Source organism: Protopterus annectens, chromosome 6.part0, assembly GCF_019279795.1.
Source record: "Protopterus annectens isolate FY-2018-M chromosome 6.part0, PAN1.0, whole genome shotgun sequence".
Lineage (NCBI taxonomy): Eukaryota > Metazoa > Chordata > Ceratodontiformes > Protopteridae > Protopterus > Protopterus annectens.
Genome location: NC_056737.1, coordinates 748,329,933 through 748,347,134, shown reverse-complemented (window position 1 = coordinate 748,347,134; position 17,202 = coordinate 748,329,933). Strand labels below are relative to the sequence as shown.

The window sequence follows — 17,202 nt, the reverse complement described above, 5'->3', positions numbered from 1 at the left end:
CATTTTACGGTCTGACCCTACCAGAGAAGGCATTACAGTAGGGGGTGTGCAGCACTTTCCCATATTAGTGATGACCAGATCCAGTATGGTTGCACCCCTGGTTGGTGTATTGACTATCTGGTCCAGGGAATTTGTGTTTACAAAATCAAGGAATCTCTGTGCATGTACTTTTGATGATGTATAGGATTCCCAGTTAATAGTGTCGTAATTAAAGTCACCCATGAATATGGTATTGGGTTGGATCGTTAGTGTTTCTAATAAGTTTAAATACATGGTATGGGTTTCTTGGGTCATAGAGGGGAACCTATAGCTTGCAATGAAATGGTATTGGATTTTACCTATTGTGATTTGAGCATGGAGCAGCTCAAGTGCATTGTCCTGTTTGACCAGCCTTGAAGTATATTTATTTTTGATGTAAATAGAGAGACCTCCCCCTATAGTCCCTGCCTGTGAAGTAGCTACTTAAATGTGTGGAAGGCATTATAACCCTGCACTGTTGGTGTGCTGCCCACAGCCTTAAACCACGTCTCATAGACCACACAGACATCAGCATTCTCTAGGGTAAAGAGAGCTTTGAGGGAGTGAAGTTTTTTGTTTAGGCTCCTGGCATTGAGCAGTAATACCTTTAGATTTTCTTTGTTTTGATTTGCTATGTCAGAAGTACTTTCAGTTTGGCATTGCTTAAAAAAGGCACTATGGGGGAAGACAATGTTTTAGCTAATATTTGAAAGCCTAGAGGGTAGAGGTGCAGATCATCCCTGGCAAAGCAGTGTGGTCTGTTGACCATCTCCTTCCATGCTGGCAAATATTGCACCCCCCTTAGAACGATACCAGAAACTAAGCCAACTGTTAAAGTCTATCATCCTTTGTTTGTACAGTGGCATCATCCTTGGAGAAGGTAAAATTCTGCTGAATGCTAGGCTCATACTAGCCTGAGACACATATACAGAGAGCTCTATGATGTCTCTCTTCGTATTGTGTAGGGAGGTACGTCTTGGGTCATTTCCTCCCACATGGACTATGACTGAGTCATATTGGTAATTGTGATCCAGTGACCTGAGTGCATGCATAATGTGTCGTATCCTAGTCCCTGATAAGCAACTGACCATAACTTTCTCCTTACTCAGCCTGGTGAGAGGGACATCGGTGTGTTTTACAATGGAGTCTCCAAATACTCGAACGTTGGATTGTGTTGTGACTTGCCTTATGGGCTTAGAGGTAGAGACACCATGATATGTAGCTCTGTGTGTTGATGTGGGTGTCGTTTTCAAAGAGTACATTTGGGGCTGCTGAGGGTAGTTCTTAAGTGTACTTTGTCTTGGAGATCTTTGTGGTTTAGGAAGGTTTTGCATGCAAGTGCCTCCATATATGTGGGTCTATATGTCTGCTTTGAATTGTGCGTGATGGGTGCAGCATGTGTACCACTGACAATTGTATTGACATTGGGAGTACCTTTATGTGAGAGCTTTTCCTCCAGTGATGTTGTGTAAATACATCTCTCACATGCCTTACCAGTTTGTTTGAGAATTAACTGGTTGTCAGTAAAAATGAGGCAATTTCTACATTGCCTCAGGATGCCCGTATCCACCAAGCCAGTAACTGAGACAGTAGGAAAGTTCATATCCATGGCAAGAGACCCTTTTTTTTTTATTGATTAGACTGTTTGAAGTGAGAATAGCAGTCGCTGTCAGGAGTATCCGGTTTGCAACTATGTGGACAGTGCTTGTCACTGCAAATTAGATGTCCTGCGTGCAACTAGATATTGGAGAAATTTCAATTGTGCTTTTACAGGAAAAATGGCACTCAGTGTCTGAGTCTCTACAGAGCACTACCAAACACTTGAGGGGAAACTAATATGTAGACCCTGAAATTTTAAGGTTGAAGTATTTAAGCAGATATTCCAAAGTTAGAAAGAAATCAAGCAGTATTTACTGAAAGCAAAGAATTAGCTTGTCAAAAATGATGAAAAGAGGGGAGTCGCACAAATGACTACTAGTAATGCTGGTCTCACCACAGCTTCACTCTGTTGGGATACAATACTCTGTTGCATCTTCTCTCACCAGAAGCAAAATGTTAGCACCAGTCCCAAGAAGAAAAGCAGGCCACAGCCTGTTTGGTGATCCACAGTCATGTCCAGATTATGCAAGGGTCTGTAGGCTTGTAGTCTTTTTTTTTTTCTGGTAGATGTATCGAATAGCAACCAGACCACTCAGGTATGTTAAGCACAGAAACTCACTCCAACCAGAGTCAGGAATCAATGCACTCTGCTCCTGCTCTCACCAGGATCAGAATATAAACACAGCTTCCAAGCTGTCACCTATAAAGCAGTTATTAGGCTTTCTGGTGATCAGCATTCTCTAGGAAATAATGTCACTGTACTCCTTCTCTCCCCAGGAGAAAACAAAAGCACTAATCCCAAGATGAGTACTGAGAAGCAGAATGTGGCTCTCCAGTAATTGGTGGTCTTGCAATAGATGCTTAAAAGTAAGATAAAAATGGTTTATCCTAAACACTGCAGTGTGCATTAAGCAGTTAGATATGAAAGTGGGTAACTTAATTTTTACCTGTCTAAAAAGTTAAGTTTTAGTGGAGAGCCACTATTTTTAAAAGAGCAAGATAGATTGAAAGGGGTGGGCAGTTTTGTGTTTTGGTACTATGGAATACAGTAGGATGGCCAATAAATTTAAATAGTTGAAGGAAAGTAATTTCACAAAATGATAATTTTGTGCTTACTCACACCAGCCAGTAAAAGCAAGAGGAAACGAGATATATGGTCAAATTAACATAAGGGGCAGGCAACTAGAAAGACAGTGGTGTTTAAGAACACAATAGTAACAGAGTGAGAGGGTGGGAAAAAATTCTAAACTTTTGTCTGACTCAAAAGCGACAGAGCTGTGTGTGGGCTGCTGCTTCTGGCTCTGTTTTGAGGAGATACTCCTGGCTATGGCTTCAACCTCTGCATGATGGTATTAAGGCTTAGTTGATGGATGCTCCCCTGGTTGACAAGTGTTTGGTGCTGCTGCAACTGATTTGTTCCAAGTCCCTGCAGGAAAAAGACAAGGAGTTACAGGACCTGAAACCTATTTTTATTTCTCCTGTGCCAAAGTTCCTGAGAAACTATCCCAGTAAACGGGCTTTTATTAGAAGGCAGTCTGATCCTCCTCCAAAAGGCAAGAAGGCTGTTAGGAGGGTCCCCCTCTCTAAGTCTGCACAGACAACTCCTGCTCAGAAGCCTTCCTTTCCTGATAAACCAGGTGTTGTCTGACTAGCAGATTCTTCCCAGTCACTTTTCTCTTTCACATTGTCTTTCACTGTCTTTTCCTGTCTGTTTAAGCATAACCCATAGTTCTTGGATTCTTTTCAACATTCGCCGTTTGCCATGGGTATTTCATGGTTTGGAAATCTCTTCCACCCGTCATGGGTATTCCTCAGCCACCTCAAGACCAGTTAAGCTTTTTTTCCAGGGGTGCTTCATTGTCTCAATTCAGGGAACTTTTATTCAAGCATGTTTTTGGGCACTTGGAGACCCATTCTGGATCTTCCTCATCTGAATACATTTCTGAAGGTTCCTTCTTTTCAAATGTTATCCCGTCGGACTTTGTTCCCTCTACTGCTTCCTCATGCTATTATGGTTTCTCTGGATCTCAAGGATTCTTACATCTATATCCCTGTTCATCCCCTTTTCAGGAAATTTTTACATTTCTGTGTTGCTTCCTGGCATTTTTTCTTTGCTTTGCCCTTTGGCCTCTCTACTGCTCCAAGAGTATTTGCCAAATGCCTAGCTCCTATGGTTGTTTTTTGCAGGCTCAAAGGCATTCAGGTCTTCCCTTATGTAGATGACCTGCTTATTCATGCCTCCTCTCCAGAGATTCTTTTACAGCACCTTCAGTGGGTCATTGCTCTGTTGCAGAGCCTCGGGTTCACTGTAAATTTTCAGAAGACCATCCTGTCCCCAACACGGGATCATGTTTTTCTGGGATGCAGGATCTAGGCTGTTCCTCTGCTAGTATCACTGTCTCCTCCCAAGGCTTTGACTCTGATTTCCTTTTTTCACTCCCTTCTTTCTCTGGTTTTGATTTCAGTCAGAGAATTTCTGAGGGCTCTGGGATTCATGGCATCCACCATCCCTATGCTTCCCTTTGCCAGAGGGCACATGATAAAGCTTCAGTGGTATCTGAAGTCAATTTGGCTTCAACATTTGTCATCCTAGAGTTTCTGGTTCCTCTTCTTCCATGTCTCAAGTTGGAATTTCAGTGAAGGATTTACCAACCGACTTTAAATCCAGGGCTTCCCTTTCAACCCCTGCTTCCCTGTCAGGAGATGTTCACAGACACCCCAGACAGCGGTTGGGGGCTTCCTTTGGAAACCTAAAGGTGCAAGGCCTTTGGTCTCCTCAGCAACAGAAGGAACGCATCAGTATCTAGGAAATGAGAGCTCTTATATTGGCTCTAACTGCTTTCCATCCACTGTTTGCTTCATGGCCCCTGAAGATCTTTACAAACAGCACCACAGTGACGTGGTACATCAACATACAAGGGGGCCAAGGTCCTATCTTATTTGCAGGTTGGCAATCCAGGTTTAGGAGCTGGTGATTCAGTATCAAGTCACACGTCAGGTTGTGTACATTCCTTCCAATCGTAATTTTGTGGCAGACTCCTTGAGCATGTCCATAATACAATCACACGAGTGGGTGCTTCACAGGGATGTGTTTCTGGACATTGTCCACCAGTGGGGTATTCCTCTAATAGATCTCTTTGCCTCCCCTGTGAACATGCAGCTTCCTCAGTTTGTGCCAGGACTCCATGTCCTCTAGCCTGGAAGGGGATCCCTTATCTTTTTCATGGAAGGCGATGTTTCTTTATGCCTTCCCTCCCCTTTCTGTCATTCCAAAAGTCCTGTTCAAGATAAAACAGGATGCTCCCAAAGCCTTGCTGGTGACTCCCTTTTGGCCCAGACAGCATTGGTTCCCTCTTCTGCACTTGGCCAAGGGCAGTCCTCACAAGTTACCTCACGGAGTGGATCTTCTCACACAAGACAAGTAATGTCTCATTCACCCCCTACCTGTCGACTCTTCAACTGACACTGTGGGTGATACGATTTTGATTCTCTATAGGCACCTTTTTTCTGAGAACATGCTTTGGGTTCTGCAGGAGGCCAGAAAACCCATTACTAGGAAATCGTACTTGTCCAAATGGACGAAGTTTTCTATTTGGTGTCTTTGTCATAACCGGGACGCACTTACTGTATATGTTCCTTTTGGTTCTCTCTTATTTGTGTGAATTGCTCAATGCTGGATTGGCATATTCTTCTAGAAAGCCCACCTCTTGGCTGTTTTTGATTGTCTGCCTTTATCTCTTCCTTTGGCCTCTAGGTTCGAGGTCCTTCATATTAGACAACCTAGGAAGCCTGTTCCTTCTTCCTGGGATGTTAATTTTGTTTTGGAGAAATTGACACAAGCTCCTTTTGAGCCTGTAGCTTCAGCTTCCTTACAACATTGTTCTTGTAAGACTGTTTTTCTGTTAGCCCTTTCTTTTGCCAGACAGGTGTCTGAGCTTCAAGCCCTTATGGCTGTTCCTCCTTTTTTAGTTTTTCATAAGGACAGAGTATCCCTTTGTACTAATCCTCCTTTTTATGCCTAAGGTGGTGAATGAGTTGTCCCTTAATCAGTCTATTAATTTGCCCACTTTTTCTCTTCTCAAACTGCTAGTGAGAAGGCGTTGCACAGTTTGGATGTGCATAGACAACTCAGATTTTATTTGGACAAAACTAAAGATTTTTAAATATCTGATCAGTTTTTTGTTTATTTTCATCCTATATCATTAGGCTTGGTGGTTTCCAAGCAGACTATTTCCACTTGGATTTCCAAAGCCAATTCTTTTTGTTATTCTTATGATGGGAAGAGCCTTTCTTCTATGCTTAAGGCTCACTCTGCTAGATCTGTGGCTTCTTCTAGTGCTTTTTCCAAGGGTTTGGATGCTAATTGCATCTTTGGGCAACTAAATTTTCATTGGTGCATGTCTTTACCAAGAACTACAATTTGGATGTCATATCTAGGGCCATTCTTCATGGCTTCCGGAAGGCTCTGTTGGCCCTTCCTCCTCCCTGTCTTCCTTCTGAGCTTTTGCACACTTATCATAACAGTAGATTTCCTTCTCTTCACTGTTGCAGTATTCACTCCCTCCTCCCCCTGGTATTATTTCCCTCTGGATGTGTATGTCACCATCTGGTGTCCTAGGGCTGGCATTCCTCCTGGGGCTCTCAGTTCTGAGCTTATGTCTGGATGTCAGCTTTATGCCCTATGCCTTGCGAGGTTGACATACGTGTGACGTGCGGCATATTGTTAACCTAAAGGCTTTGGTGTACTGGCCAGATGTCGGGCTGCCCTTGGCAGGGGATCCCTCATGTTAAGAATCCTGTAACAGTGAAGAGTAGGATATCTAAGATTTTACACAACTGTACTATCTTTATTAAGAACTGTTAATGCTTTTTGTTACCAAATGTATACTTGAGACTATTAGAGCATTTCCCCATCTGCACCAGTATATGGATTTTGGTACCAAATGCTGTTTGATATTTAAATGGGCAGCAAGAAACCAACCATGTAGACAATGGTGCTGAGTAAGGGGAAACCCACTTTCTTAATAGGATCAAGCCAATCAGCTGGCAACCAGTTGCTGTATGGAGGGGAGGGAGCCCCCTCAGTGAGAAAAGGGGTTGGGAAGGAGCATGGCGGAAATCCATTGCTTGAGAATAGGCCTCTAGGAAAGAGAACAAGGGTTATACTCAACGAATGAGTGCTGCTGCTGGCTAGTATTCAAAGTGGGAATTATCAGGCTTTTCAGAATAGTAGGAGGGGTAGGGGGTTACACAGTACATTCCTTAGATGCTCCTTTCCTAGGAGAAGCCACAGAAGAACAATAAAGTTCCTTTATGTAAAAAGGTAATAAAATATTTTGTTAAGTAATGTAATTGCATAATAGTATTAATCCATTCCTGTATGTGGGTATTGCCAGATTTATCTATGGCTGACTTTCTTTCTTTACTTGAGTCTTGCCCTCCTGATTAAACCATGCCAGCCATAGGTAAATCCAACATTATCCACGCCCAGTTATGGGTTATTGCTAAAGGTCTGGATTAAACTGCAAATCAGTGCTTTTAATTTGCCTAAAATAGCCACAGAGATGAATCTGAACTAGTCTACTAACTCGCCTATATTCTTCCCAGAATTTTCTAATGATCCAGGTTGTCTGTGGACATGCACTGGAAACTCTGTATTGATGGGTTGAAAGCTTTCCATAAGACAGTCTGTTTGTATTATTTTTGAAGAAGAACTTGGGCAGAAAATATGTAAGTCTATATTTGTTTAAATGGTTGTCTGATGTACATGCAGTTTTGTCACAGTGAATATGGGAAACCTTTTTCTACAGTACCCAGGATCCTATCCACTAGACTGTTTGCAACATCTGCAACTTTTTTCAGGAAGGGAGCTTTGTATATTTGTGCAGCATTCACCCCTTCTTATCCCTGTATCCCTTTGTAAGATGCTATTAAGTTTCCATCCTTTGGATGAGATATTAAATCGAGACCCCATCTGCTTGAGTTGATTGTAGTGCAGGTGGAAGTAAAAGATCCCATGGCAACCATTGAAAAGAGTAGGGGGTCCTTACATTCAAAAATAACTCTCATTTGCAAATATTTACACATGTGCAAACATATATGTAAAATATATTTATATTGAAGTACGACTATATCGAATCTCATTTTGTCAACATCATAATATTGAAAGCTTACTTACTTGAACTCCCATGAAAATGGCTTCTGGGAATGTATGTTATGTTGTCAACAAAATGAGCGTCCATAATGTGTTACGTTGCTATAACAAAGTAAAAAAAAAAAAAAAAAAAAAAATATATATATATATATATATATATATATATATATATATATATATATATATATTATATACAGACCATTGAGACCAAAATCTTGAAAATTCAAAACACTGAAAATTCAAAACATTGAAAATTCAAAACTGTCATAGGAAAAATAAACTTTAAAAATGATCAATACATGGTAGGTTAAGGCACTTTAATCTTGCAACAAAGAGACAAAAACGTGCTAATACAGAGTTTGTCTAACTAAAATCGGGAAGTAAGTCTATCTTTATACACTTTCTAACAAGACATTGCCTACCAAGCTGACGTAACAGATCACAAGTTTTAACATCATCATTACATAGCAGCTGTTTTCTGCTTGCACTATCAGTTTTATGAAAAACTTCCTAAGAAAAACAACGTGGCCTTGGTGACCACCGGTTAGATACAGTTTCCCACTATGTTATGTTTCCATTCAAGGTACTATAGCTAATTCGAGCACAAAGCAAGTGCAGATTCTTCAAGCAGTCCTTTGTCTTATGGATCTCTTCTTTTCCGCAGCTGTGCATGTTTTCATAACATGAACAGAGCTAATTGTTCAAAATCATAACATTATAGAATATGGTATTGTTTCATTTATTACTTCCTGACCTAGCAGATAATCACCTGCTTCTCAGTACATTTCCAAAAGGCATAAACATTAATTTTGCTGTGCTAGCAATTACTAGGTCAGGGGGCATCTTGCAAGTTTCAGAAAGCATACTGCAGTTTCAAAAAGCATCTTATAATTTCATACAGAATTAAGCTGTATATAAAATAGAATGAAAACGTGTTAACTCTTTTAGCTTCTAATAAGCATTAGACATATATAAAAATGAATATTTTTCTGACATTTCCCCCTGTTAATACTTTTTATTCTATTTTCAAAAGCATAAACTGTTTACTTCTTCTCCTAACCTCTTCCATTCCGGATTTGCAGTTGAGAGAGTCATGTAGTTTAGACTTATGAAAGCATTTCAGTTTTCAACAACTCTTCAATTTCAGTATTTTGATACAAAGTCTCAGAAACTGACATGTCTATAAAATCTTTGATTAACTTCTTCATGCAGGGAATACCACAACAAATGCATGCTCCTAATAGGAGTAATCCCACACAAATGGCAATCAGGATGTTCATTAGGATGGAACCCCCACCCCCAAACAAATTCTGGAAAAAGTCCATCATAGGGTTTGAGCCTGGTTTGGTTATGGTCGACACCTGCTGGATCACCTCAAGATGGTCGTTTATCTCATGCTGGTTGTCAGGAATATACGAACAGCATTCTTCTTTGATTAAAGTGCACGTACCACCTCTCGCCGCTAGGGTGAAGTCAAGAGCCATGCGGTTTTGAAGTACCACAGTTCTCATAGCATTTAGTTCATCAGTCACTAATTTGAGAGCAGAAAAGGTTGCATTGCTCATAACTTCGAGAGGTTTGGACAGTTTTCTCAGCTCCCAAATCGATTTCACTGCGCCATATGCAGGGGCTATGCCTGCCCATGATATAATAGTGTCAGTTTATCTTTGTTTTTCACGGAGTTATGGTTTCTCCACCCTGCTTCGATTCATCCCACTGGATTCTCGGGTCTCTTGATTGGACTTCTAGGTTTACTGCTAACCTCTCTGATGTTTCGAATTTTCCCCTGAGGCAAAGCTGCAGTGTGTCGTATGGCCGGAACCAGGTAACCCAAAAAACAACTGCCGGGCCAATTCTCAAGTAGCCATTTATATGCTTTTTTCCCACAAACAAAATAACAATTCTCTACTTTAGTATTGATATATGCTCGCCCTGCATGAAACATTTTTTTGTCAATAATAGAAATTTGCTTCAAAAGAACAGGATTATGCTGTATTTCACTAACAGTTCTCTTCATTTTTTCAAAATATGAGTCATAGTTCATATCACAGATAGTTTCTGCCTTATTAGCCTTAATATAACATTTATAAGAAACAGTCACATTGCAATTGCTCCAACCCACCTGAATAGTGTCATTTTTATAAAAACATACAATCCCTTTTTGTGAAACAGGTAGGTACAATGCTATTTTGTCTTGTGATTTTACGGGTGTAGTATCAAAAATCAAGTTTTCCCAGGTCTCATTGACCCCTAGGGGGACAGCAGTCATCAATAATCCCCCGTATGCTGTTGGTATAGCTGTGCAAATCCAGCAGTTCGAAACATTAAAAGTCTCAGCATACACATATTTAATTGCTTGGTAAGTGTTAAAGTTTGGATGCCAGTCTATGAGTAATGCATCACGTTTGTTCAGTTCAACTCGTGTGGCTGGAAAAAGGAAAGGCCACAGCAAAAAGATCATTGTTATCAGTATAGCTATCAGGATAATCATGCAATTTTTCTGAGGTTGTTCGGCATCCCTGTTTACTCTATACCTGGTCATTTTGTTCTCGCTGTACAACAGTAACAAGGTTTTTGTCTGGTTCAAAGTTCTTAACCAATTTACAGTGTGTCAGATGAATCCACGACGCTCGCTCTGCGATCTTGACTGCAGTGGGTGTTGACAGTAGCACTTGGTACGGTCCTTCCCACTTCGGAGAACTCCAATTCTTTTTCTTCACGACTTTCACCCAGACCCACGTGCCTGGGACTATTGCTGCTTCCGATGGTCTGGCTTGTTCTTTATCTGAAACAAAATTGAACTGCAAAAGTTTGTTATTCAAAAATCGCCTCATATACTCTGCAAGTGAACTGTCAGCCTCCTGGTCTGCAGGCATGAGAGGTTTCCACTGAGGTGTATAATATGCCCTCCCAAACAAAATTTCAAAAGGAGTTAACCCTTTTACATTTGGAACAGTTCTCATACTCAACAGTGCCAGTGGCAGACAGTGCACCCAGTTCTTTTGTGTCTCAGTAATCAATTTCCTAAGCTTATTTTTCAAAACTCCATTATGCCTCTCTACTAATCCTGCAGATTGGGGGTGGTATGCACAATGTTTTTTCAGAGAAATCCCGAAATAACGGCTCAATTGTTGTATAGTTTGATTTACAAAGTGTGTGCCATTGTCCCTATAAATCTTTTCCGGTATGCCAAATCTAGGAATAATTTCTTTAACGAGGACTTTTGCAACAGTAGCTGCATCTGGATTTTTAGTTGGAAAAGCTTCCACCCATTTGGAAAACATATCTATAATGACAAGGCAATTTTCACATTTGTTTAGCTCTATAAAATCCATACAGATAGTATGGAATGGATATGGTGGTGTAGGGAAACTCCCTTGCTTAGGCTTCAGTGCCCCCTGTGTATGATGCTTGTTACAGACATGGCATGCTGCACAAAAATTTTTTGTGTAGTTTGTAAATCCATACGTTGTAAACACTCGATTCACTAACTGTAGCATCCCCCCTGTTGAGACATGACACTGCCCATGGCTCAACAAAGCTGCATATCTAAACAAGTTAGATGGTAAAATTGGTTTTCTTTCTTTGGAGATGTACAGTCCTTTCTCAAGTATTGCTCCTCGTTTTATCCATTTTTGTTTTTCTACATTTGTAGTAAGTGTCTGCATTGTTTTTAACATTTCTAAATCTAAAATCTCAGATGGTTGTAATTCCTCACTCAAAAGAAATACTTCTGAAGCTGCTTGCTTTGCAGTGGTATCAGCTGTTGCATTACCTTTTGAAATCCTATCCTGTTGTTTGGTATGAGCTACGCATTTACAAATAGCTACTTTCTGAGGTAACTGAATAGAGTCTAACAAATCTAAAATAAATTGCGCATGATTAATTGGTTTACCAGTAGATGTTATCATTCCTCTATTTTTCCACTGCTGCGCAAAAACATGTACAGTAGAAAAAGCGTACTGGCTGTCAGTAAACATGTTCACTCGTTTATCCTTTGCCAAGGTACATGCCCTTGTTAAAGCAATCAATTCTGCTGCTTGTACAGATAAGTTGTGTGGTAAAGACTTTGCTTCTAAAATCTCAGTATCAGAAACTACTGCATACCCCACTAGATCGTGTCCTGTAGGATCCCTCCTACACGAGCCGTCCACATAGTATGTTACCTCGGCATCATCAAAGGGAACATCAGTGAGATCTTTTCTAGGTAGTGTCTTTTGCTCAATCTCCTGCAGGCAGCAGTGTGGTTTGCCATCTGCAGGGGTTGGGAGCAAGGTTGACGGATTCAAAGTTGTGCATCGTTCAATTGTCATATGAGGTTGGCTCAACAGTTTAGTCATACAGGAGAGATGTCAAGCGGGAGAAAGATATGCTACTTTTTCCTTGCAGTAAAATAATCGCGACTGCATGAGGCACTCTCAACGTGAGGGGGTGGAATAACACTACTGAGGCTGAAGCCTGCACTGCCATAGCAGCTGCGACTATTGCTTGTACACAGTGGGGCAGGGATCGCGCCACTGGGTCTAGCTGTGATGAATAGTAAGCTATGGGGCGTTGCTTGTCCCCATGCTGTTGTGTTAACACTGATGTCATATAACCCTGCTTACAATCCACAGTTTGGAAAAATCGTTTATGATAGCATCCTCATTAGTTTTAGGATTACCGAACTATCAGTTGTTTCAATTTGCAGAAAGCTGATTCTGCTTCTGGTGTCCACTGTAATAAATCTTGTGCTGCCATAGGCTTCTTGAATATCAAGTTGGTCAGTGGAGCATATTCCAAGGCATAGTTTGGAATCCAACTCCGACAAAAATTAGTCGTACCTAGGAAGGACATCATTTCCTTCTTGGTAGTTGGTTTGGGTGCTTGTAATATTGCTGTTTTTCTGTCTTCATCTAATATTCTGCCCTCTTTGGATATTACATATCCCAGGTATTTGACCTGTTTTTTCCAAAGTTGCAGTTTGTTTTTGTTTACCTTGTGTCCTTGAGTAGCTAAAAATTGTAGTAATGCTATGGTATCTTCTCTGCATTCTTGCTGGGTGGGGTCTGCCAGCAGAATGTCATCTACATAAAGTAAAATCTGGCTGCCTTTCGGTGGGATAAATCCCGCCAGGTTACTTGCATTTCCTGTGCAAATATTGTTGGACTCTTACAATATCCCTGTTGTAGTCGCGTATATGTATACCTTTTCCCCTGAAATGTAAATGCAAACCAATGTTGGCTGTCAGGGTGTATCGGTATTGAGAAAAACGCATTGCTAATATCTACCACAGAAAAATACTTTTGTTTAGGTTTCAAATCATTTAATAAAGTGTGTGGATCTGGCACCGTAGGTGCCCTAGGTATAACTGCGTCATTTACAGCTTGTAAATCTTGGACCATACGCCATTCTCCATTTGCTTTCCTAACAGGAAATAAGGGTGTATTACATGGTGAATCAGGAGATTCTATCAATACTCCTTCCTTAAGTAAGGCTGCTATTATAGGTTTGATCCCTATTTCTGCATCCTTTCTCAAGGGATACTGTCTCTTTTGAGGTCTAAATGCTGACTTTGGCGTGATAGTGACTGGTCCTGCTGTGCGAATAAGTCCTACATCTGATTTTCCTGTTGACCAGAGAGTCTCTGGTATGTCTCGTAAGGCTTTTTCCTCTTCTTCTAGTAATAGTGCTACTCCGTTGTCCTCACTTGCCTGCAAGTGCATAGCTGGGTGTGTCTGTGTTATCCAGTTCAACTTCTGTTTTTGTACTCCCTGTTCTGAAAGTTCTAATTCTGTCTGTTTTTCCCACCTTGTGACTTTTTCTCTTAGGTCTGCCCACTTCACATTTTTATCTTTAGTCAAACTCACATGTGGTAATCGATTAGATTTGTAAAGTGCTAGGAATTCCTGGGGCAATGAACAGCTTACTACACTGTTCCCTTCTGCGTCCCAGTACAGATTTCGTAATACTAATCTGTTAGCATGGTTTCTAAACAGTTCTTGCTCATATTCTTTATCAGGTCCTGGTTTGCTACAGTAATATAGAGTGCAATGCAACAAATGCTGTTTATCAGTGTCAAGGGAGGGGGATTTACTGATAGCTACATTCATCAGTTCTTCAGTTACTGCCCCTGGACCAGTCGTAACCAAGTCCTGGCTGTACCAATAAAATGTTTCACCCTCCGGTCACACCACAAAAGTATCCATTTGTCGCTGTGCTTCCATACCCTGCATAGTTGGAACTACTGCTATGCCAGATATCTGCATTAGGTCTCTGCCCAAAAGATTTACTGGGCATTTTGCAGAAACAACAATTTTGCTTTTCTGGGTCATCCCTGAAACAGGGTCAGTTATTGCTATGTTGTGGGAGAGTGGCTCCCGATACAGCTGTCCATTAACTGCTTTCACTAATATGTAATCAAGTGATTCTGAATTTTCTGGTAGTTTGGAAGGATGTATCAGGGTCCATGAAGCCCCTGAGTCACACAGGAATTTAACTTCCCTCCCCTCTACCAGAAGTGTAACTTCCGGTTTTGTGTCTGCTAAGTAGAGCTCTAGGCTCAATAATGCCAAGTCTAAAATTTCATTTTCTTCATTATCTGTGATTTCATGCACATCCTCTATTTCTTCTATCACATTCTCTGCTCCTTCTATCACATTTGCACCTGTCTTTTCTTGATTATTCCTTTCTAGTGATTCTTGACTATCATATAGTCAGTCCTCACCCTCTTTGTCTTCTGTGGTTACCTTTTTATTTTGCCTGCAATCCCTTGCTAAATGTCCCTTTTTTCCGCATTTAAAACATTCACCCCTTTTCTTTCTCTCTTCAAACTCCTCTGATCGTTTATCAGATTGTTTGTTTCCCTGGGCATTTTTCTTACCCTTCTTCCCGGTCTGTACTACAAAGGCTTCTGATCTGTCTTCTACTGCAAATACTTGAATTTTCTTTTTCTTTTTGCTATTAAAATGCCTTTCGGCATGTCTTGCATATTCAAGTAATGTCTGTAATCTACTAGTACGATGATCTACCATGTGCTTTGTAATAAAGCTGCTAATGGGTGCAATACCGCCTTTCAAAAATGCAATCTTTAGCTGCTGCTCATATGGGGAATCATGTGTTTGGTCCTCGGGTACCTGCATTCCACAATGGTTATTAAAACACTCTAATAATCTGGCATAATATCTATCAACAGTTTCACCTTCTTGTTGGATGCATTGATTAATGCAAGTCCAGTCAGCCCTAGGCTTCCATTTCTCAGAGATTTGGACAGTCGGACCTTTCACTCTGTTATCCAGTTCTGAGTTACTATGTGAGAGTGGCCTATGTTCTGCATCACGGGGATTCCAGTTGTCACTGATCATGTGCCAAGCTGGACCTACGATTTGTCTGATTACTTTCTCTACTTCCTCTCCATTTAAATGGTAACTTAACCTCATGCCCTGTAAGTCTTCTAAGAATTTTCTAAAATTAACTTTCGGATGGGGAATTCCCTCTGTGGCTTTCCGGATGTCTTCCGGTGTTCACGGTCTATATACTAGAAGAGTTGGGTCCTGTCCTGCCTGTGGATTTGGTACTTCTGTGAGTGGACATATCTCTTCTTCACTCATAGCTTGTGAATTTTTATTTATTTCATACAATTCAATATCCCCTCTTAAGTTGAGTGTTCGAGACCTAGTCTCGATAGGATCTCTGACAAACGGTTTTGGTTTTGCAGGGACAGCTGGATATAGCGGAGGTGGGCCAGCTTGTCTACTCGCTTCATATTCTGGTAAGGGAAGCGGAGGGGGCAGAGGGGCTGTTGCTATTACCAAGTTATTGTCTTCTTTATCTAAAAACATTGCTTTTGAATTTTTATTCTTTTGTTCCCTGTGGTTTGCTTCCTCAAGCCACCTGTGTGCCTGAGGAACTCCTAATCGACGTTGCTTTTTTATCTGACCTTTTGCGTCTGTTTTAAGTTGTTTGACAAGTTTGATAAGTGAAGGTTTATCTAATTTACCATCAAATTTGTATTTATTAACCCATTTTGTATAGTACCCAACATTGTCAGCACGCTGTAATTGCATATATTTCGCGTCTTCGGTTAAAGGCGGATCTCGGGAACTTTTTGTGCACTTATTTCCCATGTTGTCTTAACTTAGTTAGAAATTGTTACGTAACCCTTTTTATCATGTGGTACCACGATTTTCACTTCACAGTTTATCTAGAATAACTGCCTACCTATCCTGTTTCCCTGATCTATGACAAGACAGCAATCTTTTTTGTCCCTGATTTAAAAAAAAATCTCCCTGACAAAAACAAGTACTGTAACAAGTCCCTGATCTGAAACAAAGAAAAGGTAAATTCCTCCTTACCTGAGCCTCCGTGATTGATCGTTTCAATGGAACTGTTGACTCGTCCTCCAATCGCAGATCAGAAATAGTGGCTGGCCTCTTTTGAACGATAATTCAGTCGGAGGTCTTTTCAAAGCAGAAGAACCGATGTGGCTTCTTCCCCGTACGGTTTCATGCCACCGGGCCCATCTGACCTGAGCTAGAGCAAGAGATTTCTGGTCCGAAGGACCAATCTGTCATAGGAAAAATAAACTTTAAAAATGATCAATACACGGTAGGTTCAGGTTAAGGCACTTTAATCTTGCAGCAAGGAGACAAAAACGTGCTAATACAGAGTTTGTCTAACTAAAATCAGGAAGTAAATCTATCTTTATACACTTTCTAACAAGACATTGCCTACCAAGCTGACGTAACAGATCACAAGTTTTAACATCATCATTACATAGCAGCTGTTTATCCATAATTTTCTGCTTGCACTATCAATTTTATGAAAAACTTCCTAAGAAAAACAACGTGGCCTTGGTGACCACCGGTTAGATACAGTTTCCCACTATGTTATGTTTCCATTCAAGGTACTATAGCTAATTCGAGCACAAAGCAAGTACAGATTCTTCAAGCAGTCCTTTTGTCTTATGTATCTTTTCTTTTCCGCAGCTGTGCATGTTCTCATAACACGAACAGAGCTAATTGTTCAAAATCATAAAATTATAGACTATGGTATTGTTTCATTTATTACTTCCTGACCTAGCAGATAATCACCTGCCTCTCAGTACATTTCCAAAAGGCATAAACATGAATTTTGCTGTGCTAGCAATTACTAGGTCAGGGGGCATCTTGCAAGTTTCAGAAAGCATACTGCAGTTTCAAAAAGCATCTTATAATTTCATACAGAATTAAGGTGTATATAAAATAGAATGAAAACGTGTTAACTCTTTTTTTTTTTTAGCTTCTAATAAGCATTAGACATATATAAAAGTGAATATTTTTCTGACAAAAACATTGAAAATATATAGGAAATCAATATTTAATATATGCCAGCACAACTATATACAGAAGCAAAAAACAAACCATATTACACTTCTCCAACTATAAGCAGGGTGGAAAGCCACACTGCATCCC

The 17,202-nt window shown here is 40.5% G+C and overlaps 1 protein-coding gene across 1 annotated transcript in view; it reads left to right on the top strand.

The window, feature by feature from the left end:
- The window catches only part of PIK3C3 (phosphatidylinositol 3-kinase catalytic subunit type 3), a gene marked incomplete in the record, with an annotated part of 1,653,126 nt that overhangs the window by 24,655 nt on the left and 1,611,269 nt on the right, over nt 1-17,202 (top strand).